The following is a 23,816-nucleotide window of genomic DNA, read 5'->3' on the forward strand; positions in this document are numbered from 1 at the left end:
TACCTTCAGGAACTCATAAGACTAGCATGTATTGTCATTTGATGATATCCCATAGATCCCGAACACTTTCTGGTCTTTCTAAATTTTTCTTCTTTTCTTTGGGGAAGGGGGTTTGATTGATATATTTCAAAGATTCACAGGCAGAAAATTTAAAAAGAAATAATAATAAAATGAGATAAATAATCAGAAGACAGGGAGTGGGTAGAAACAAGATTCATTTGAATTTTAGTCATCCTAATTCATGGAGCCAGTTACAGATACATTTTTATTTGAGACGCAGATTCCATTGTCACTTCAATATTCCTGGAGGCTACTATGAACATTCCATTTCTGTCAGGTTCTTTTGGTTCAAAAATGAAAATGATTAGCAGGATAAGTATAGGTAAGAATGCATTGGTAAGAATATGAAATACTTTAATTGTTTTCATTTTATTTCAAAAGTAGAGAGCTTTCATCCACTGGCTTAGTCCTCAAATGCCTGCAAGAGCTAGGATTGGGCCAGGCCTATACCAGCAGACAGGAAAGCCATCAGTGTCTCCCACATCGGTGGGAGGGGCCCACAAACCTGAATCATCAATCACTGCTTTCCCAGAGGGCACAGACAGAAGCCGAATCAAGCAGAGCTGAGACTCAAACCAAGCATTGCAATAAGGGATGTGAGCACTGCAACTGCTGTGCCAAACACCTACCTTAGGAATGTTTTAAATAACAAATACTTATGTAAAGGTCTTTGTACCATGTTTTTATCCCACACTTACTTTCTCCGGAGTTTTATGATTTCAGTGTCAAAGTGGACCAAGCAGAAATACTCAGCAGTGTGCCTCAAAGGATTTCCAGCAAAACAGGCCCTGAACGCTCTTCAGATTGAACCTAGAAAGACAGTTCACACAGCATCCATTGTCTTTAAACATAATATAAAGTGCAAGGATGAGCCAAACCCTTCGTTTCCTTGATTTAATAAATGAACTAGTTATATAGCACTTAACTGGATATTTTTATTATTAGACTTTACAGTGTAATTTTTAAAGAAGTATGCTACTAGTGAAAAGAATATTTCCTTTCTTATGCATAAACACATATCTACCCCAGACTCCAGCACTTTTTAAATGAAAAGAAGTAAAAGATGATTCAGCATAAGACATCAAAATTAAATTATTAACTGGGGTAGGTTTACCTCAAGTCATCTTGTTGAGTTGGAGTTGTGGCTCACCTTCTCTCACTTACTTCACTCATCTCAGAGATATGTCCTTCTTAAATAACGAGACAAATGCAACCCTTTTACAGATAAATCATGGTGTACTATATACCAATCTTTGAGAAACATCTCATTCTTTGATAAATAGATCTCCAGGATGGTTGGAAATGTTCTTGCCCTCCCAAATCTCAACTATAGCAAATATCCTGTGCCCCAGTCACAGAGTATTTTGTGATTTCTATTTTCCCAAACTTATGATTCACTTTTGGCCACTGAAAGCTTTCCATATTGATATTTGAATGTTAATATCTGATATTTTCCCCCATGAATAATTTCCTTATCTTTCAGTTGCCTCCATCTCCACATTGAATCTCCTATTTCACATTTCTGAGTTGTAAAGATGAGAAGTTCACTGCCTGTCAAGGTGTTAATAGGGTCATCTAAAACCTGGTGAATAGCATTTGCAGGTAAATTACAGCATCATGAGTAGGAACGTGAAAACAGTTGCATTTGAAACCTCAGAAATTCGTGCATGCTAGTTATACATTAATCTAAAAGTAGAAACTTCATATTTTGTTGCATATATCTTTTAATGAGCTAAATAGTTTCCAGTTCTGTTACAGTGATGTTTCTTATATGCTGAAAAATGGCAATTGAAATACACACACACACACACATATACACACACATAAGATAAGCTGATCTATGATAATAAAACCTACACACACTGGTACACCTGTATGTCCTCAGAATTAAATGCGTGTCACAAGAGTCCTTTAATTTAAAAAAGAAAAGATTACTTATTTGATTTATTTCAGATAGAGAGAGAAAAAATAAAGGAGAGAGATATAATAGGTTCTCATGCATTGGTTTCACTTCCCAGAAGCCTCCTACTTCTGGGGGTGGGCCAGGCCAAAGCAAGGAGTTTCAATCTCCTTAGGTTTTCCCATGTAGGAGGCGGAAATCCAACTACTTGAGCCATTATTGGGCCTACCAAGCTGTGTTAGCAAAAACCTCCAATTGGGATTGGAGCTTGGATTCAAACCCAGGTAGTTTGACATTAAATAAATATGAATGACACAATGGGTGTCTTACCTGCTATAAAAATATCATTTTAAAAATGTTTTCTCCCCTTTACCTCTTATCTGGTAAAACAATAACTGAAAATACGGTTTCAATTCATACTTTTTTTTAAGATTTTATTTATTTATTTGACAGGTAGAGTTAACACACAGTGAGAGGGAGAGACAGAGAGAAAGGTCTGCCTTCTACTGGTTCACTCCCCAAATAGCCGCAGCGGCCAGAGTCAGGTGCTTCTTCCTGGTCTCTCATGCGGGTGCAGGGACTCAAGCATTTGAGCCATCTTCTACTGCTTTCCCAGGCCATAGCAGAGAGCTGGACTGGAAGAGGAGCAACCGGGACTAGAGCCAGTGCCCACAGGAGGAGGATTAACCTAGCGTGCCACAGCGCTGGCCCCAGATTCATACTATTTTTAAAGATGCTTTATTATTACCAATAAAGTGTGTAAAGCCTATGAGATACTTTCATAGGTAGAGAGTTATTAAAGTAACAGACCGTTAAACTTTCATTTCACAAGTGAGGAAACAAGAGCCCAAGAGTCAATATGCTCATACCTGGCCAATAAAAACAGCAGGCATTTGGTTAATGTTAAGAAAACTGACTTGACTGACTTACCCTCTCATTACATCATCTCATTACATATACCCATCTCATTACATCATGAGATGAGTATATCATCTCAAAACAAAGCCTTTGAGATGGCACCAAGGGACTACTGTTAGTACTTTGTAATCCAAGCAAGCCAAATATAACAAGATGGGCTAGAAAACTACAAATATTTTCCATCTCTGAAATTCCCTACATGTGCCATTATTCTAGGAGTATAGTTTTTATATATAATTAAAGTGATTACAAAACTGAGTGGTTACATTACAAATTTATTTTGTATGCTTTTCTACACAAATATGTAATACACAAATTGTGAATTATAGAGCAATCTATGATCTTTAAAATTAGAATTGGATTTGTGTCTTCAGTTTTGACCTGGTTATCTGCACCAATAAAGCCCTTGCTTATTTTCCTTCAGAGCCAATCCCACTTGTCTTTTTCTTTTTTATATATTTATTTTATTTATTTGAAAGACAGAGTTACAGAGAGAGGTGGAACCAGAGTGGGGGGGGGGGAGGTCTTCCATCCTCTGGTTTATTCCCCAAATGGCCACAACAGCCAGAGCTGAGCTGATATGAAGCCTGGAGCCAGGAGCTTCCTCTGGGTCTCCCACATGGGGGCAAGGGCCAAGGACTTGGGCCATCCTCTACTGCTATCCCAGGCCATAGCGGAGAACTGGATCAGAAGTAGAGCAGCTGGGATTCGAACCGTGCCCATATGGGATGCTGGCACTGCAGGCCAGGGCTTTAACACACTGTGCCACAGCACCAGCCCCTGTCTTTTTCTTAAACTGGATTTTGATGCTGGATCTGAACTATGCAGGCTACTTTTCTTTTTTTCCAGATGATTTGATGTAAGATTCCTCTAATAACCAAGTGTTAAAGGGACAGAGAAAATCACACTTGAGAAGAAAGTGAATCTTTTTTCCCCAAAAAATTTTTGCCCTGTATCTTCAAGAAATTTCAGATTTCTTTAACAATACTAGGAAACTCCCTCCATGTGACTTGAGCAAAGCTTGTTATTTTGTTCTGTAAGTACTTAGGAACCTGGCAACAGAATACACTGCTCACAACAGTTAATGTTGCTTGTCATCATTGGTACTGTGACATTAGTTTCCTACCTGGATCAATATAAGTTCATTATCTACCAGTCAATGTTTTAGTAAACATTTCTGTAACAGAATCTGATTGGGAGACAGAAATCACACTTGAATTGTGAGTGTGAACAATTTAGCACAAACAATTGTTAATTAAAATCAAATTTAGTATGTAATGTGTTTATTGAAGAATAACAATGCCAATTGTGTTTGAAACCTTGCAATTTTCTCATGTGGAATTTGGAACGCTGTTTGATTTGGATTGGAACTTTTGGTTCAACTCAAACAAAGCCAAGAATCTTCAAATCCTCAGTCAATTTGAATCATCCTTGTCAGGAGAATAGAATTATTTTCTCTCCTTTTTCTTTTCTTTTCTTTTTTTTTAACATGTATTTTTGAACTTTACCCAAAGAAAATGAAATCAGCATATGAAAGAACTATCTGTACCCCCATTGTTATAACAGCTCAATTCACAATAGCTAAAATATGGAATCAACCCATATGTCCATCAACTGATGACTGGATAAAGATTGTGCTATATATATATTTATATATAGCACAATCTTTATATAGATATAGATATATAGAGATATATATCTAGAGATATATTTATATATTAATATATATTTAATATATATTATTTAATTTATATTTAATTTAATATATTATATATAATACATATATAATATATAATATATAAATATATATCTAGATGTATATCTAGATATATATATAAAGATTGTGCTATATATATCTATTTATATCTAGATATATATATATAGCACGATATAGATATAGATATAGATATAGAGAGAGAGTGAATGGAACACTTCTCAGCTGTAAAAAAAAAATGAAATCCTGTCTTTTGCAATGAAATGTATGGAATTGGAAACCATTATTCTTAGTGAAATAAGCCAGTCTTCAAAAGACAAATACCATATGTTCTCCCTGATCTGTGGTAACTAATAGAGTACCAAAAAATATCATGTACAGGAGTGAAACTGACATTTTGAGGGGCCGGTGCTATGCCATAGTGGATGAAGCCACCGCCTGCAGCGCTGACATCCCATATAGATACCAGTTCAAGTCTTGGCTGCTCCACTTCTGATCCAGCTCTCTGCTATAACCTGGGATAGCAGTAGAAGATGGACCAAGTCCTTGGGCCCCTGCCCCCATGTGGGAGACCTGGAGGAATCTCCTGGCTCCTGGCTTTTTTGATCAGCACAGCTCTGGCTGTGGCAGCCAGCTGGGGAGTTAACCAATGGGTAGAAAACCTCTCTCTCTCTCCTCTCTCTCTCTCTCTCTCTCTTCCTGCCTCTCCTTCTCTGTGCAACTCTGACTTTCAAATAAATAAATAAATCTTTTATTAAAAAAAGGAATTGACACTTTGAGATTCAATGATTGTTTACAGCCCTTGTCTCTACTGTTGAGGAACAGTGTTTTGTCTTCTATTTGCTGAACTCTTTACTTAGTGTAGGGTTAATCTTATGAGTATAAAGTAAACAGAAAGTAGATCATTGTAAAAATTAAGAGAGGAAACAAAAGGGGAAGGAGGAGGAAAGGTGGTAGCATGGGCAGGAGGGAGGGTAGGGTCGGAAGTATCACTATGTTACTGAATCTGTATATAAGAAATACATGAAACTTGTTTATCTTAAAAAATTAATTAAAAAATAAATTTAAAAATTTAAAAGTATATGTTTATTTTAATGCCAAAATAAGAATGTGTATTTTTAAGATTTATGTATTTATTTGAAAGGCAGAGTTACAGAGAGAGAAGGGGAGACAGAGAGAGATATTCCATCTGCTGATTCATTCTCCAAATGCTGCAGCAGCCAAGGCTGGAATAGACCAAGCCAGAAGCCAGGAGCTTCACCCGGGTCTCGTGGGTGTAGGGACCCAAATACTAAGTCATCTTCCACTTTGCCAGGCAAATTACTAAGGATTTGAATGGGGAATGGAGCAACCAGGACTAGAACTAGTGCCCATTTGTGTTGCCAGCATTACAGCTGGAAGCTTAGCTCATTGCACCACAACAGCAGTCTCTTGCTCTCCTTTATCTAAGGATAATTGTTTTCTTCAGCTTTTAAACATATCACAACCTAACCTGAGATGGATAACTTACTAGAGGATGCCTTTTACACTCAAAGTGCATCCTGATCCCCTCTTTGCTCCTAGAATCACAACTAGAGTAAAAATTTCAAGTTGCTTCAAGGATCCAAAAATAACCATGATCCCAAGAAGTAATTTATACACCCGAAGTATGGCAAAAATATTGCTAACATATTTGTCAGAATCTTGGGGAGTATGTTTGGGAATGGATTCTTAAGGGTGTCATACCAAGCAAGAAAGATTATAATAACATAACAGGATCAATTCTTCGATACGAGCACATTTAGTAGAGATGATGTAATTAATGTATTAGCTTGTGCAGCTACACTTGCTCTAATAGATTAATTTCTTGGTAGATTGAAAGTTTGACTCAGTGGTAGCCAGTGTTTAGTGAGGTTGAGATGCAGCACTTCTCTAGTTTGATATAGAGAAAAATCTAAAGATTTAGAAAAACAAGAATACTGGAACAGATTTATAATGTATAATATATACACACACACAAAATTACATCTTATGAAAATCTGAAAAAACTTATTTCAAGGCATTGAGAAATACTTTAGTAAGAGGATCCTTTAGAATGCCTATGTTTTCAATCATTTGAAGGCAAGATCTGACCTCTGGGATATTGTCATGTAAATGGACTCCCTAATTATACTGCAGATGCCAAAACAGCAAATACCAGAAATTAGTATTTTATTGCCAGAGATGTGATGAGCAGCCAGAATATTTTGACCCAGAGATGGTTGATGCTAACTGTAACAAAAGGGGTGGGGCCGGCGCCGTGGCTCACTTGGTTAAATCTCTGCCTGCGGCACCGGCATCCCATATGGGTGCCAGGTTCTAGTCCTGGTTGCTCCTCTTCCAGTCCAGCTCTCTGCTGTGGCCCGGGAAAGCAGTGGAGGATGGCCCAAGTGCTTGGGCCCCTGCACCCACCCGCATGGGAGACCAGGAGGAAGCACCTGGATCCTGGCTTTGGATCGGCGTAGCTCCGGACATAGAGGCCATTTGGGGGGTGAAGCAATGGAAGGAAGATCTTTCTCTCTGTCTCTCTCTCTCACTGCTAACTCTACCTGTCAAATTAAAAAAAAGAAAGAAAAGGTGTGCAGAACAGAGAGGAGACAAAATACAAATTCACAGCCAGAATGAATTTAGTCAAAGAAAATAAATCTACAGATGTCGACCAATTACCATCATGCTCATAGACTGAACACATGGCAGAGGCCCTGACCCCAGCAGGCTGAGCCCTTTTACTTCTTAGGGACAGTAGGCAGAGATGAGCTTCTCCATACTGGTTCTTCAGGTTTGGCCCATTAGCTGGGAGAGAATGCAGGGTGTGAGATGGAACTGAAGGCAGGGGTAACAAGAAACCTAAAATAGCTGAGGCTTATGTCCTTGTTCCATCAACCCTGATCCTGAGTATAGATAATGAGGTGGGGGACCGGTTTTTTTCTGGCTACTTCCTGCTGATATGGATCGTTGACATGGGCAGGGGTCTATACTCAGGATCTGATCTTGTGTTGCTCCTGTGAGATGGCTTGAGATATAGCAGATATTCATTCCTGCAAGAATTTTGGGGATAAGTTAATTATACATGGCAGAAATAAGGGCACTATGATTATGAGGATGAAAGGAGATGCTAGAGAAATTGCCCATGGCAGAAAAGATTGTCAAAATGAGGCAGAGATATTTTGTGAATACATTTCACTAGCGCATCTTATTATGTGTTTGATCCCATCTCTTACCACACCCAATTTATTGGTGTTAAAAACAACATTCTTTACCCAAAAAGAGGCAGAGTCCTCCTCTCTTGGCTGTGAGGAGGTGTAGTGCCCAGTGGTTCTGGAGAGCTACTGCTGCCAGTGAATCCACCTGATCCTGGAGGGGAGACAGTCACTGTGGCAGGCCATTTATGATTTTCCTTGAGACTGAAAGATAAGCCTTCAATTTTATTTGTCTTATACGGATAGTCCTGTCATTCCTATTCTGATTCCTAACAAGATACCCAGTGAGATTATCAAGGGGGTGAGTCCGAAATCCCTCTTGACGAGATGGATTTTAGGAACAGGAAATAGATTGGTCTAGGGTATAGGACAAAGGAAGAAACAGGAAGGCAAGTGTACAAGTCCCTGAACAGTTGGTGGGGAGGCAGATGCATGCCTGGTTACCACAAAGAAAGAATGATCCTGTCTCTGGGCCTATACACGCGATCATATGTAAGAGAGAACCTTTACACTTTCATGTGGCAGGGGACTATGATGAGTAAACACCATTGCAGCTGCACTCACCGGCTGTGGCCAGTAGAGGGTGGGCCTGGAAGAGTGACAACTAGGTCACAGGCCCCTGCCACCTGTTCGGTATATGAGCATGATGGCCATTGGTCGACCTCTGCGGATTTATTTTCTCTGAATAAATTCAGTCTGGCTGCAAGTTCGTATTATGTCTCCTCTCTATTCTGTGACTCTTTTCCTAACATTTTGGTGCCCCATGTGAGGAGGCATCTATCTGCCTCTCTTTTCTTAACACTAGCTAGTCACAGTTTCCATGGTAAAGAAGTACATGGACAACCAGGAATATTGCTTGAAGTATAAACAGAAAAAAAAATCCCAATTTTCATAGCCAAAGCCTGAAAAGAGTAACCATAATGGACAGTTATTGCCTCTCACCCAGTTTCCAGTTCTAAACCCTTTGTCTGAAGGGAAGACCACACGTCCTTGAGGACATCTTGTGGGAGCCAAAATTTAAAAACAAACAAAACAGAAAGAAAAAGAAAAGAAATGCCAGTGTATATAAGTATTTCTGCCAATAAACTTTTGTAAAACTTTGTCAAATGAATGGTTAAGAATGTTATATTTAACAATCTGTGATTACTTTAAAATGCACTGTATATAGGTGAAATGGTCATTCAATTACTATTTACAGCCATTGTCTATATTCCCGCTAATCTAGGGTCTTTTTACCTTTCACTGGCTAAACTTCTTATTCACTGAAATATTAAGATGTTATCTCAAAAACTGAAAGAAAAAAATTTGTAAGGAGCACTAGGAGCTGTTTGCTTTCACCTGATGAGGCTGACAGCCCAACTTTGCACTGTTGCCTCTGTACTGTGTCAGCTTTCCAGCTCTTGGTCATAATACAGTTTCCTGAGAGTCTGCTCACCTTGACATTCCATCTGGTCTACATCAAACTATAGCACTAATCCCACTGTTGTTGTATTCTATGATCGCGTATTTAGGATGAGCAGAAAGTGAAAAGCACTTTAGATGCCTTAGAAGGACATCCATGAAAGGAGGAGGAAGCAAAGGAGGGGGAGAGAAGAGAATATCATTATGTTCTTGGATTTGTATCTGCGGATCACAATTGAACCTGTTAAAATTAATCAAAATTAAATTAAAAGTTTAAAAATAAAAAAAATAAAATTTTTAAAAATAAAAAATAAAGCACAATGTCTTTCTGAATTTTGGAGACAACAAATTTTGTTATTTACCCATTTACCAATTCACCTATAAGACTGTCAATAGCAAATAGGATTCAAGGCAAGAGAAATCTTTGCAACAAGTCTACCTGCATTGTGAGCTGCTGTTCTGCTTAGGCATAGTGATCCAGCAGACACAATATTATTCAAAATTTTTGCAGCAGTAAGAGTTGTTTTAGGGGCCAGCACTGTGGCGTAGTGGGTAAACCCATTGCCTGCAGTGCCAACATCCCATATGGGTGCCGGTTTGAGTCACAGCTGCTCCACTTACTATCCAGCTCTCTGCTACAGTCTGGGAAAGCAGCAGAAGATGGCCCAAGTTCTTGGGCCCTGCTTGGGAGACCTGGAAGAAGCTCCTGGCTTCTGGCTTCAGATTGGCACAGCTCTGGACATTGCAGCCATCTGGGGAGTGAACAAGCGGATGGAAGACTCTCTCTCTCTCTCTCTCTCTCTCTCTCCCCACCCCCGCCTCTCTGTAACTCTGACTTTCAAATAAATAAATAAATAAATCTTTTTTTTTTACAAAAAGAGAGTGCTTTATATGCCTCTGGCAAACACACAGTAAAGGAATTGCAGAGCAAACCCATAGATTTCAGAGCAATAAATACCCTCTTCAGTAAATAACTATTCCATTTTAGAAGAAGCATCTTCAGAAAATATAAAGCTTTGTAAGATATTAAAGATATTGTAAGATATTAAGCACTTAACTATTGAATACAATCTGAACTGCCCATTCATTAACTGGCTGCCATAGTTTGCCATCATGAACAATAAAGTTGGGTACATGCAACAGGAGTCTGTCACCAAATGGAAGTGATAAATAAGGACTTGGGTCGAAAAGGTCTGGAATGAATGATGACAGTTCAATTTTCTTAACACTGACTCTTGACTCATTGCTTCGTATCTTTCAATTCAATCCTATAGTCTCATGGGTAGTTCCTCATGACCAACGGGCTGAGTAAGAAAAAACAAACTATGTGGCAAAAGCGATTCCAAAGAACTCCAAGTAGTACATTTGATTTTTCACTTTGCTGCATTGAGAGAAATACAGATATACACTGAAACATAAATGATCGTTAACTTTTTGGCTGGAAGGTACAGGATTTTGAACAGGACTGTAATGTGAGTAATAATAATGTCTGGAAAATGCTACGTAAAGAGACCACTCAGAATGGCACAAAAAATCAACATGGTTATGCCTTATATAAATAAATCCTCACCAAAGTGCATCCGCTGCAAAGGAAGCACTCAATAATTAGGTGAGCAAAAGGCCAGATGCAATGAATGCTATTCATCCCCTTTCCCCTAGATACCTCAGAGCTTTATGAATGGGCCCATGAGAAAAAGTGGCCATTCTGGCAGGAATAAAAGCTACACAATGTATGAGAAGACTTTAAAAAGTTTGCTGAAGATGGAAATAAAAAGAGGTTTATTTGGAGAAAAATGTTTTAAATCCATACATACTTTGTTTCATAACACACATTGTCCATGAACTTTTTGAAGTATCCTCACAGATTTATCCTTACCAAAGTTGACCATGGTGCAACCACTGTTGACTACCGAAACAAACAATATCGATCAACACAGAGACTCTAGCATGCCATCTTTCTTTGGAAGGAATACTCAGCCATCTGGTGAAATGTTGATTATATCAGACCCCTTCTGTCACATAAGGTTACAGATTCATCTTTACTGAAGTATTCTGGAGATGGATTTCCTATCTCTCTGCTCGTGCTTCTGCCAGCACCACCATCTGTCTGCTCATATAATGCCTTATCCATCATCATGGTATTCTGAGAAAAAAATTTCTTCAAATTATTTCACAATAAAGGAACTGCTGCAGTGGATTCATGCCCATGGAATTTGCTGGCCATCCTGCATACTCCATCACTCAGAAGGGTTTGCACTGAAAAAAGATGGAGTGGTTCATTGAAGATAATTCCAGCTGGGAGACTACCTGTTTTTCTTTCGGAAGACCATTATATAGTTATTTTCCCCCATATCCAGAATACATGGTCTAATAATCAGAGTGGTAGTGAAGTGCATTTCCACTATTATTCCTAAAAACCATGTACAGACACATTTTGTACCTCATTGTCCGAAAAACACTGCTGATTTGGGTGCAATATTCCTGTTGTGGATGCAAAATGGATTCACTGAGGCTGAAGCTGAGACTTCCAACAGACCATTTGTCATATATTATGCCGCTGAAGCAAGAGACAAAAAGGAAAATCACTCTAATGGCCGAATTGATTGAATTCAATTTCCAATGAGAAATTGTGTTTCTTCTGGACTTGATTTTGTACCTTTTCCCTTTTCTAATTTTAAGCTGCATCCTTCTTCTGTATATGCTGCAACTATGAACATTACACTTTCTTTGAGTCTGTGGGTCCTTCCAGTGAGTCACCAAACTCAAGTGTGATCTTGGAGACTTCTGATTCAGTCCTCCAGCTCAATATCAGTTAGATGTGATATGATGAGAATGTATTCCTGTGCTGTCTATTGCTATATAAATCATGCTTTTAACTTTCCTCCCTTAAGTGTCTTATATGCTATGGTTTTTATATTCTGCTTGCTTGCGTTATAGGTACCCTTTGTAGATGTATAGGAATTTATCTTAGATTGAAAGTTCTCCAAGAGTTGCATGACATTTGAGTGTTGAATTTTATCATTTCTTATCCATCTGATAAGAAGATCATACTTCGGGAAACTGCAAAGTCTCGTATCAAAGGGCATGGATATAGGGAAGGATATGTAGATGTCACTTTTTCAACTTACTCCTATGTCTTGTCTTGGTCTGCTAAAACATTAAACCCCAGCTCATTGATAAATACTACCAGGGCAGTCAAAGCTCTTTTTGATCACTTAACATAGTCATTTTTTACTCCTGAATTGTATACATTTTAATTATTATGATGCAATTTTAGGATTCCTGCACTGTATTGGAGAAGATTCTTCAGGGTGTGTAGTCTGCCAAACACAAATTTGCTGTGGCCTCATTCTTAAATTGTAGTGTAGCTGGGTACAGAATTCTAACAAAAAGGATTTTTCCTATCAGTACTTTACAGATATCATTTCATTGAGCTAAAGTACCTACTGTTATTTAAGAAAATCATTATCTAGGCCGGCGCCGTGGCTCACTAGGCTAATCCTCCGCCTTGCGGTGCCGGCACACCGGGTTCTAGTCCCGGTCAGGGCGCTGTTCTGTCCCGGCTGCCCCTCTTCCAGGCCAGCTCTCTGCTGTGGCCAGGGAGTGCAGTGGAGGATGGCTCAAGTGCTTGGGCCCTGCACCCCATGGGAGACCAGGATAGGCACCTGGCTCCTGCCATCGGATCAGCGCGGTGGGCCAGCCGCAGCGCGCCAGCCACGGCGGCCATTGGAGGGTGAACCAACGGCAAAGGAAGACGTTTCTCTCTGTCTCTCTCTCACTGTCCACTCTGCCTGTCAAAAAATAAAAAAAAAAGAAAAAGAAAATCATTATCTAATTTTTGTTCTTTGCATTTAGGTTGCACATAGGTACTTCACTATCTTGTTAGTTTTAATATATTTTTCTCTGTATTTGTCACTCTCTAGTAATTGCTTAAAACTATCCAAAATTAGTGACAGCCACAAGACTAAAGATCCAGAAAGCTTAAAAACAATGATAATAATAAATATAAAATATCTACACTTGTGTATATAATACTCAGATTTCAGAAAACCAAGGACAAAAACAAAAATTTGAAAGAACCCAGAGAAAGTATTCACTTAATCTATAGCAGAACATACATAAGAATTACAGTATATTTTTCTCAGGAAACCATATGAGAAAGAAAAAATAGAATGAAAAAATTAGCATTTCAAAAGAAAAAATTCACCAACCTAGAAAATTGAACTCAGAAAAATTATCCTTCAAAGGTTAAGATAAAATACTTTTGCAGAAAAGAAAAAATTGAGAAAAGACTCATCTTGCAAGAAATGCTAAGAGAAATTCTTCAGAGAGGATGAAAATTATATATATGTATATATATATTTTTCAAAACGTGTCTCTACATAAGAAAGTAAGAACATCAGATAAAAAGTACATGAAAGTAAAGTAAAATATTTTTATTCTTTTTTTTAACTGCCCCCTGCTTTATTTGCTGCAGGCTTGGTTGCCATCCACACCTTCTCTGGCCTCCTCCATGCTGCTCCCAAGATCCACGTGTTCAGGTTTAGGGTCCACAAAATCAGGCGAAGCCCCTCCTTCCTCCACAACTACACCTTGATGGGGCCTGTCAGTCATTCTGAGGGATGCTTTTACTCCAGCACAGAAATCTCCGAGTTCACACCTGAGGCCACCCGCCTCACTCTCCTGCAGGCTGAGGATTCTCTGTAGAATGCTGTAAACGGCTAGTTCCATGTAGCCCGGAGCAGCATTCAGCCGATGATTTCCATAGGCCGCCGTGATCTCTCCGTGGTTCTTCTAGGAATCCTGCAGCTGCGGGGAAAGGCGAGCACTTTCTCCCCAAACTGCTAGCATTCCTCCGAAAGCTCCCTGATCTTGGCCTTCTTAACCCGGCAAGCCCCAGAGGGATGCTCCATCTTCTCTTTGAGTAGCTCTGCAGTTTTCTCAAACTGCTAGGAGCGCCGGCACGTCTCGCACCAGGTCCCAGCTCCTGCCGCACTCCTCTGCTACGGCTCCTCGCAGCCGGCCCATTTCCAGGCTGGCTGTGTTATACTGGTCCAGCACCGCCTTCAGCTCCAGGCCCCACGCTTGGGCCAAGGCCACCAACGAACCCCGAGTTTTCTCGTGCTGCCTCAGGCTGGCCGCCTCGCGAACCCGCAGCTCAGCCACCTCCTCCGCGGCTTGCTAGAGCAGCTGCTTTTCTTGGCTTTTCCGGCTCATAGTGGCCTGAACAGCCCGCAGCTCCTCCCCCAGCTTTCCCAGGTCTTGATCCAAAGCATCCACTTGGGGGGTCGCTGGGGCCTTGGAGGAAGCGCCCAGCTCCTCACACAGGGGCAGGGACCCGCGCAGCTACTGGTTCTCCTTCTCCACCCGAGCCAGCACCTGCTGGGTCTCCCGGTGCCTGTCCACCAGCGCGCTGATGCAGGCCTGCAGCTCCTCCAGGGGCTCAGCCTCTGTGCCTCGCACACTGCCCTTGCCCACTAGGTCTGGGAGCAGGTAGTTCCACAGCCCTCAGAGGCCAGCGGTCTGGGAGGCCCGCGCTTCTGCAGCTTCTTGGTGTCCTGCTTCTCCATCAGCAGCCCCACACTCTGCCGAAACTGCTGTAGCTGGACCTGCACCTGGCTTGGGCGCGAACTCGGCGCTGGAGCCACTGGCTCAGGGACTGCAGCTCCCCCTGCAAGCCCTGCTGCTCCTGTCCCAGCTCGCCCAGCTCCTCCAACAAGTTACTGTTGCTCAGTCCAGGGCTGACACCTCCTTCTCCAGCTGTGCCTTTGCCACACCTGTCCCCCTGGGAACAGTTCTCCAGGGGCCCCTAGGGGCTGTCGCCTGGCACCAGGAGCCCTTTTTTATTATAGGTCGAGAAGGGGAGGGCAGTTGTGGATTCTTTTCCTCAGCTTAACATAGAAATAAAAAGCTGGGAAACAATTTGCAAGGAGGCAGAAACTTACTTGACAGAAAAGAAACTTTTATTTGATTGGCAAGCCACAGAAAAAGTCTTGTGGGATAGGAGACCAGGTGGAGTGCCCGAGTGGGACACTGACGTTTAGTAAGTTCATTGGATCAGTTCATTGGGGGTGCCCACTGGATCGGGGAAGGGGGTTCCTACATCTGTTGATTGGCTTGGGGCTCATGAACATGGAGGAGGGGTGTCCTGGAGACAGTCTGTTTCCTTAGGGGCTCAGCCCCCTTCTCTGCCAGCTCTGGGTGAAAGATTGCTACCACTCTGGAGTTGTGATTTACAGTGCGGAGTCACACATGCAGCACAAGAAGCTATTAGTCTGGGAGATGCCATTCGGTGTGGAGACAAGCTTCCCAGCCACAGCTTGCAGCCTGCTTGTGAAAGGCATTCTACCCATGTCTGAGGGGCCCACAGACCCCAGCCCCGCTGGACAGCCTCACTTTTCTCCTCTTCATCCTTCCTGATCATACCATTTGGTGCTATTATGAATCTCCTGAAATATGATTTTATTTTCCATGAAACTTTAAAAAATACAAAAATTACACAAACATTGCTGCCACATTTATCATGACACTTGAATTATTAAATACTCCACAATAATTTGATGAAATTCATATGCATCTTTAACCGACTGAAAGGCTTTCTATGCAAGTTCTAAATCTGTTTTATAGGCATGTTTCACAACTACTTCTGACAGGAATATGAACATTATTCCTCATAATTTTCGCCCCAAACCCAGACAACTTTTCAGGGTCAGTCCATGAAATATCATAAATGATAGCTTGAGCTGATTCTTACATTGACTTTACAGGTTGCTGAATATTCCTTACAGGTTTTTAAAGATGTAGAAACCTCAAATACTGGACATTCCTTGTTCATGACAAACACAATTGTAAAATGTTACTCCAGAAATTTTTCATAGTTGAATATGGTATCTTCTTTTATATTATCATAAAATTAAATTCTATTAAGCATAATTTCCTTTCCATTGGAAAAAAATCTGAATAGATGATTTTGTAGATGAATAGTACCCTAAGTCTTTAGTGAATGAATTGTGTATTTCTCAATTTTATAGTTACAAGAAGCAGTAGTTGTTTTTGAGAACAAACTAGCATACTCAAAAAGGTAAGAAATTTCATAGATAACCAGTAGATACCAGCATATATTTTGAATAACATTCAAGTTCGAATGACTGAGAGATTTCCCAATATTTCTTTTTTTTTAAAAAAAAAGATTTATTTTATTTATTTGAAAGACAGAGTTACAGACAGAGGTAGAGACAGAGAGAGAGGTCTTCCATCAGCTGGTTCACTTCCCCAATGGCCTAACAGCCAGAGGTAGGCCAATCCAAAGCCAGGAGCCAGGTGCTTCTTCCTGATCTCCCATGAGGGGGCAGGGGCCCAAGCACTTGGGTCATCCTCCACTGCCTTCTCAGGCCATAGCAGAGAGCTGAATCAGAAGAGGAGTAGCCATGCCGTCGCCGCGGCTCACTTGGCTAATCCTCCACCTGCGGCGCCGGCACCCAGGGTTCTAGTCCCGGTTAGGGCACCGGATTCTGTCCCGGTTGCTCCTCTTCCAGTCCAGCTCTTTGCTGTGGCCCGGGAGTGCAGTGGAGGTTGGCCCAAGTGCTTGGGCCCTGGACCGGCATGGGAGACCAGGATGAAGCATCTGGCTCCTGGCTTCGGATCATAGCAGCCATTTGGAGGGTGAGCCAACGGAAGGAAGACCTTTCTCTCTGTATCTCTCTCTCTTACTGTCTAAATCTGCCTGTCAAAAAAAAAAAAAAAGAGAGAGAGAGAGAAGAAAAGAGGAGCAGCCAGGAGTAGAACTGGGCCTTAACACACTGCGCCACAGTGGTGGCCCCTCCCAATATTTCAAGCATGCAAAGGCTTCTGATAGATGTTTATTAGTTGTCACCAGGCTATGGCCCTTTCACTTCTTGCAGAAATAGATGCCGCTGCTGACATTATTGAGTTTGTCCTTCCTTGCCTGTACCTCCCTATCTCCACTCCCTCCCCCAGATGCCCTCACTAACTTCCAAGACCCAGCCCTTCATCCAGCCCCATTCCAGCTCAAAGAATCAGTGAGGCACTTGTGAAGCAGCACGATGGCAGTTTCTTCTTTCTCCCCCTCTTCCCCTCTGGAGTCAAGGAAGTCCTATATTCCTACAATCAGTTTAAATGTACTTATTCTATAGGTTTATTCTGAATATTCAATCACTTCAACTAACTTCCCTCCTGTTTGTTTGCTTCCTGATGCGATTTGCTGTTTTATATTGAGAACTCTTCTTTTATGGAACTAAAATTGTTCTGGATCTTTTTCACACTCGGAAGACTGGAACCTTCGTAACTGAGGGAAACACAAGAAACTACTGAGAGTAGCTGGAGAGAAGTACAAATACATTCAAAGGCGAAGCAAAACTGGCTCTTAGTCCTTAAAGGCTGCTATAACAAAATACTCATACTGGATAATTTATACTCACCAGAATGTATGCTCACCGTTTTGGGGGCTGGGAAATTCACATTCATAGTGCCAGGAGATTGGTAAGGCTGCTTCCCTCACAGATGGCTCTGGAAGGGGAAAACAGTCTACCTGAGGCCACTTTTCATCAGGGCTATGCCCTCTTGACCTATTCATTCCTAAAGACCTGCTTCTTAATTGTCTCACACTGAGGACCAAATTCCAACATAACGATTTTGGAGAGGACACATATGTTCAGACCATGACAATAGTACAAAGAACTTTTATAGAAAAATGAAATTTGAAAAGAAGATGGGAAGAAATTTGTGTGACACTTAAAATTCCCTGATTGCAACTTAATAAATAGATATAACTTGAAAGAGATTTGAGAACAGAAGTTTATGGCCTGAGCACAGCTTGGTGAAAATTATTTTGGTAGCTGTGTCCAATACCAATTGTAGTGAGTGGAAGCTGGCTCTCAGAAGGCAAGCAAGAAGATGGTGGCCGTGGTCTAAATGAGATGCGATGAGTGCCTGGACAATTTTTCTTTAAGATTTATTTTATTTATTTGAAAGAGTTACAGAGAGAGAGAGAGAGAGAGAGAGAGATCGAGAGATCTTCAATTCCGCTGGCTCACTCCCCAAATGACAGTAACAGCCGGAGCTGAGCTGATCTGAAGCCAGCAGCCAGGAGCTTCATCCAGACCTCCCACATGGGTGCAGGGGCCCAAGGACGTGGGCCATTTTCCACTGCTCTCCCAGGACATAGCAGAGAGCTGGATCTGAAGTGGAGCAGCTGGGACTCGAACTGGTGCCCATATGGGATGCCAATGCTCCAGGCTGGTGCTTTAACCCACTGCGCCACAGCACCAGCCCCCCTGGACAATTTGATAGCAGAGGTAGAAAAGAGAAGTCAGAACACAGAATATGATTTCAACAGCCTTGGTGAGCTACAACATGCCAGACACCCCTAAATGCTGAGAATAGCATCTTAGATGAGAACAACCATGATTTTGTGCCCATAAAGCTTACCAAAAAAAGAGATAATATGGAAGAAAGCTTCTCTGCAACACTCATTTATTTGAAGGATAAATTAGAATTAGCCAAGAGCATATCGGAGAAGGGGAGAACATATATGAAAAATACTAATTTTCATCAGGTTAAATCTGTAAATTTCTGGCTATATTACTATTATTTGTGAACCACAACCTTGTGATTCACTCATTCAATAATAGTTATTGAAAAGTTTACTCTAGGGGCTGGCACCGTGGCTCACTTGGTTAATCCTCCACCTGCGGTGCTGGCATCCCATATGGGTGCTGGTTCTAGTCCCAGTTGCTCCTCTTCCAGTCCAGCTATCTGCTGTGGCCTGGGAGGGCAGTGAAGGATGGCCCAAGTCTTAGGCCTCTGCATCCACATGGGAGACCAGGAAGAGGCACCTGGCACCTGGCTCCTGGCTTCAGATCAGTGCAGCACCGGCCATAGCTGCCATCTGGGGAGTGAACCAACAGAAGGAAGACCTTTATCTCTGTCTCTCTCACTATCACTCACTCTACCTGTCAAATAAAAAAAGAAAAGAAAAGTTTACTCTATACCTGCCATAATTCTAGATACTAGGGATATAATTAACAAAATCTTAACATACAATGGGATGATGGGAGATAGCCAAAAGTAAATTTCAATACACTGTGAGAAGTGCGGTGGGGTTCCAAGAAAGGAACAGCATTAACAGTAACCACAGTATGTCCCCTTACAAATTAGTAATATTATTACCAAGTTCTTGAGAATCATCTTCACAGTAGATTTTTAAGTTACATAAACACTACACATAAGAAAGTGTAGTCATAGGGGTGCAAAGATGATAAGAAAATTATGTGGTCATTCCTTATAAAGAACCCAAAGTCACAGTCACTGCATGGGTTTAATCATCTTAGATAGAAAGAGGTCCAGGTATGGTTGGAAGTATCAGCTTTTTATTTCAAGTTTGTGACTAACTCCTGCTGCCTTCATTTCAAATAGAGAATAAAATCACATAAGAAACCTTTTCATAAACAGCAGGAGAAAAGGTGAGAGGGAACTAAAAACGAATGTAAATCCAGTGCTACACAAGGCATTAAATTTAAGCTGTTTATCTTTTGAAAGAATCAGTTGTTTTGCCAGCAATAACCTTGTCGTGCAGAGTGACCATGCTGAATAACTGCAGGCCTTGTGAATGATTGGAGGCAGGAGGCAGGAGGCAGGAGATATTTCCTAAATCTATCTTCCTGAGGACCACAGAGCTCAGAAGAGAACTTTTACATCTTTACGACAGGTATTGGATATCTCTCATCGCCAAAATTGGATCTATAATGTCTCACATTCTACTTGTTTAACACTAACACATTTAAGGTGCCAACTGCAAACTTCTCAGGAAACCGTAGTGTTCACAGAATCTTGCCAACCATCTAAGAAGGTTCTAAAGGGCTTGGCTGAGATAACGCATCATCCAAGTATAATTCCATCTGGGATGAAAGGTCACATAAGTCAAGGTCTGTTGCCAAAATGATTCTACTGAAGATTAATGAACATCTACCAGGCATGCAACAGTGTCTGGAATTTTACCAAGACTACCTTTCTCAGTCCTTCCTCACACACACAAAAAATGTAGTGGAGATTAAAACTAGCAAGGCCAATGGACACACACCTCTTTGACTATAGAGGAATGGGAAAGGACTGATTTGTATCAGAGAAAACTCTGCTTTCAAGCACACGAAGATCGGTTTTGTAGTCACAGATCTAGGGTGGTTTCTTTTTTTCCATTCAGAGAGAAATAAAGAAAATAGCTACAAACTTATTTAGTTCTAACGATATGCCAGACTCTGAGATGAGCACATTTTATATGTTTTTTTCAGTTAGCCCTTATAGTAGTCCTGAAATATTGCAAAATTTCCTCCCCTATCCAGAGTTTCACTGTTGGAGATAGTTGTTACCCATGCTCAACCGTGATCTGAGACTATCAAATGGAGACTTCCCTAAATAAATAACTCATAATTTTAAATTATATGCTACCCACTCAGTAGTTACCTGCCAAAATGGATCTGATAGACTGTCATAGCATCCGGCCTAACGCTACATCATGATGCTTATGTCATTGACTTCACTTCATTACATCACACAGGCATTGCATCATCTCATATCACCACTGGAATAAGGCTGAGCACACTGTATTTTGAAAGAGAAAGAGATCACACTCACATATTTATCATGGTACACAAGTTCTATAATTATTCTTAGTTTCTAATCTCTAACTGTACCAGATTTAAATATTAAACTTTATCATAGGTATGCATGTATAGGAAAAACATAATATGCATAGAGTTTGCTACTATTCACAGTTTTAAGCATCCACTGAGGGTCTTGGAACATATTCCCTATGGATAAAGTAGCACTACTATATTATACTCATTTTACAGAGAAAGAAACTGATGATTTATGTATTGGCCAATGTCACCTAACACAAATAAATTCTCTACTTCCAGTGCCAAGCTTCCTTTCCCATAGTGCGTATGTCTTGCTGGATCTAACCAACTCATTCTTTCTTGTGTGAAACTTCATGTAATACATAACATATTACCTATCACTACATAACATATTACCTGTCAGCTACTCTGATCATGTGGAGTAGGTTGGGCAGGACCACATCTCTTCAACATTTAAAGCCTTAAGAATCACTAATTAGCCTTTTTTTTTTTTCTTCACCCAGGTACTCAGTTCAGAATTACATTGTTTATTTTTTGTTTATTTTTGATAGGCAGAGTGGACAGTGAGCGAGAGAGACAAAGAGAGAAAGGTCTTCCTTTTCCGTTGGTTCACCCCCCAATGGCCGCTGCGGCTGGTGCACTGCGGCCAGCGCACCGTGCTGATCCTAAGGCAGGAGCCAGGTTCTTCTCCTGGTCTCCCATGCGGGTGCAGGGCCCAAGCACTTGGGCCATCCTCCACTGCACTCCCGGGCCACAGCAGAGAGCTGGACAGGAAGAGGAGCAACCAGGACAGAATCCAGCGTGCCGGAGCCGCAGGCCAGAGGATTAGCCTATTGAGCTGTGGCGCCAGGCACTAATTAGTCTTAAGTATTGGTTTAAACCTAACCAGTCTATTGGTAATCACTAGATTAAAGGAACTTATTGGAAAGGTTTGGCTGCATAGGAACTCTAAGAGCAATGATGACCTGGTTGAGGAGTCGTAGGAAAGAAACTGGCCCAGGGAAGGGAAGGTGGTATCCTACGTGTCACAGGTTTATGGCTATAAGCAATCCTAAGGAGGTATGTAAACTCTTTTTAGGTAGGAGAACATTCAAATACCCATTTTGTGATATACACTGTGCTGGGCACCTTGCATTATAATATGTAAATTAATTTATATGAAATTCTTATAAGTTTACTGGCTAAATTACAATGGACTCGATAAGACAAATACCTTTCCCCAAGTCACATGGTTTGGGACTCAGGACTCAAACTTTGATCCGTTCAGGCTCAAGATCTTATCATGTTCTGTTTATGGTGTCTAAGGTCCATTTGGAGAAATCTGTTGACATTTTCACATGGCTTCTATTTTAGTTTTTTTTTTTAATATTTATTTATTTACTTGAAAGTCAAAGTTACACAGAAAGTGAAGGAGAGGCAGAGAGAGAGAGAGAGAGAGAGAGAGAGAGGTCTTCCATCTGCTGGTTCACTTCCCAATTAGACACAATGGCCGGAGCTGTGCCTATCCGAAGCCAGGAGTCAGGAGCTTCTTCTGGGTCTCCCATGTGGGTGCAGGGCCCAAACACTTAGGTCATCTTCCACTGCTTTCCCAGGCATAGCAGAGAGCTGGATCAGAGTGGAGTAGCCGTGTCTTGAACCGGCGCCCATGTGGGATGCTGGCACTGCAGGCAGCAGCTCTACCCTCTACGCCGCAGCGCCAGCCCCTTAGTTTTCAAATCTAGTCTGTATATACCTTATGTTCAGTTGAGTATTTCATTTTATATTATCAGTATTTTTATTTCTTATTCTTAAACCATATAATTCACTCTCCCAACTTCGATAGTCACCTTCAGTCAAATACTTGCAAATATTTATCACCCTGACTTCCTTCTGAAGTTTAAAAAGAATTCTTCTTACTGTTTGTCCTATTCCTTCTCCCAAATGTTCCTCCAGAATCTCAAATACAACATTTCCTCATATGTATTTACAAAAAAATTTAGTTGTTGACTTGATATTAGTTTACTGACAATTAGCATAATAATAAGAAGAAAAAATACAACAAGAATCTCCCTTTAACTACCCCAACTACAACTCATGCCTTTTCTGAATTTCTTATTGTGGTGGTGATTTTGCTGTATTATCAGCAACCATGGTTAAGGCCCCTATCTTCATTTTACTACTCTTTCTTTGTCCAACCAACTGCCCAGTCCTATAGATTAGTGTTACATCACTATTATGTAGTCCTATATCTCCTTTCTTCTCTGTGTCAGTCTAATCGTGCATTCTCCTCTAATTTTAGATTCCTTCTCTCTTCTGTTTCCTGATCCTCATGGCCAGCCATGTTCTGCTTTTTAAACTAATCCTTTGAATTTGTATCCTTCCTTCTGAGCAGCATTTGTTTATTTCTGCTACTTGAGTTTTAAATTTTAGGTGTTGTTCTCACAGACTCTGAAGATCGAATTCTCTTTCTGGATCCCATCACACACTTCACGATCTCCTTCTGTCAGCTATAAATAACTACAATTTTGGTTGGATCAATGTTTATATTGTGACAGCTCAGTGAATGCTTTCCTTTATTGATTCCTCCCGTGTAATAGGATGTCTTTCTCACCTCTACTGAACAAGTTGTCTTCCCTGGCATTTCATTTGCTTAATTTTGTCAGGAATTCTACCACAAATATTGCTGGATTGTGTCAGTATTTCTCAGTACATTCAAGCACCTGTCAATCTTATGTTAGTGATCTCTCTCTCTCTCTCTCTCTCTCTCTCTCTCTTAAAGATTTATTTATTTGAAAGGCAAAGTTACAGAGAAACAAAGGCAGAGAGAGAGTCTTCCATTCACTGGCTTACTCCCCAAATGGCTGCAACAGCAGGAGTTAGGTCATTCCAAAGCCAGGAGCCAGGAGCCAGGAGCTTCTTCCCAGTCTCCCACATGGGTGCAGGGGCCCAAGGACTTGGGCCATCTTCCACTG

General features: G+C 41.0%; 1 pseudogene; it reads right to left on the minus strand.

Moving 5' to 3' along the window:
- Window positions 1-13,675: 13,675 nt before the first annotated feature.
- LOC133756606 (ankyrin repeat domain-containing protein 35-like) lies at window positions 13,676-17,804 on the minus strand (annotated as a pseudogene).
- Window positions 17,805-23,816: the final 6,012 nt, after the last annotated feature.

The sequence above is a fragment of the Lepus europaeus genome, chromosome 3, assembly GCF_033115175.1.
Source record: "Lepus europaeus isolate LE1 chromosome 3, mLepTim1.pri, whole genome shotgun sequence".
Lineage (NCBI taxonomy): Eukaryota > Metazoa > Chordata > Mammalia > Lagomorpha > Leporidae > Lepus > Lepus europaeus.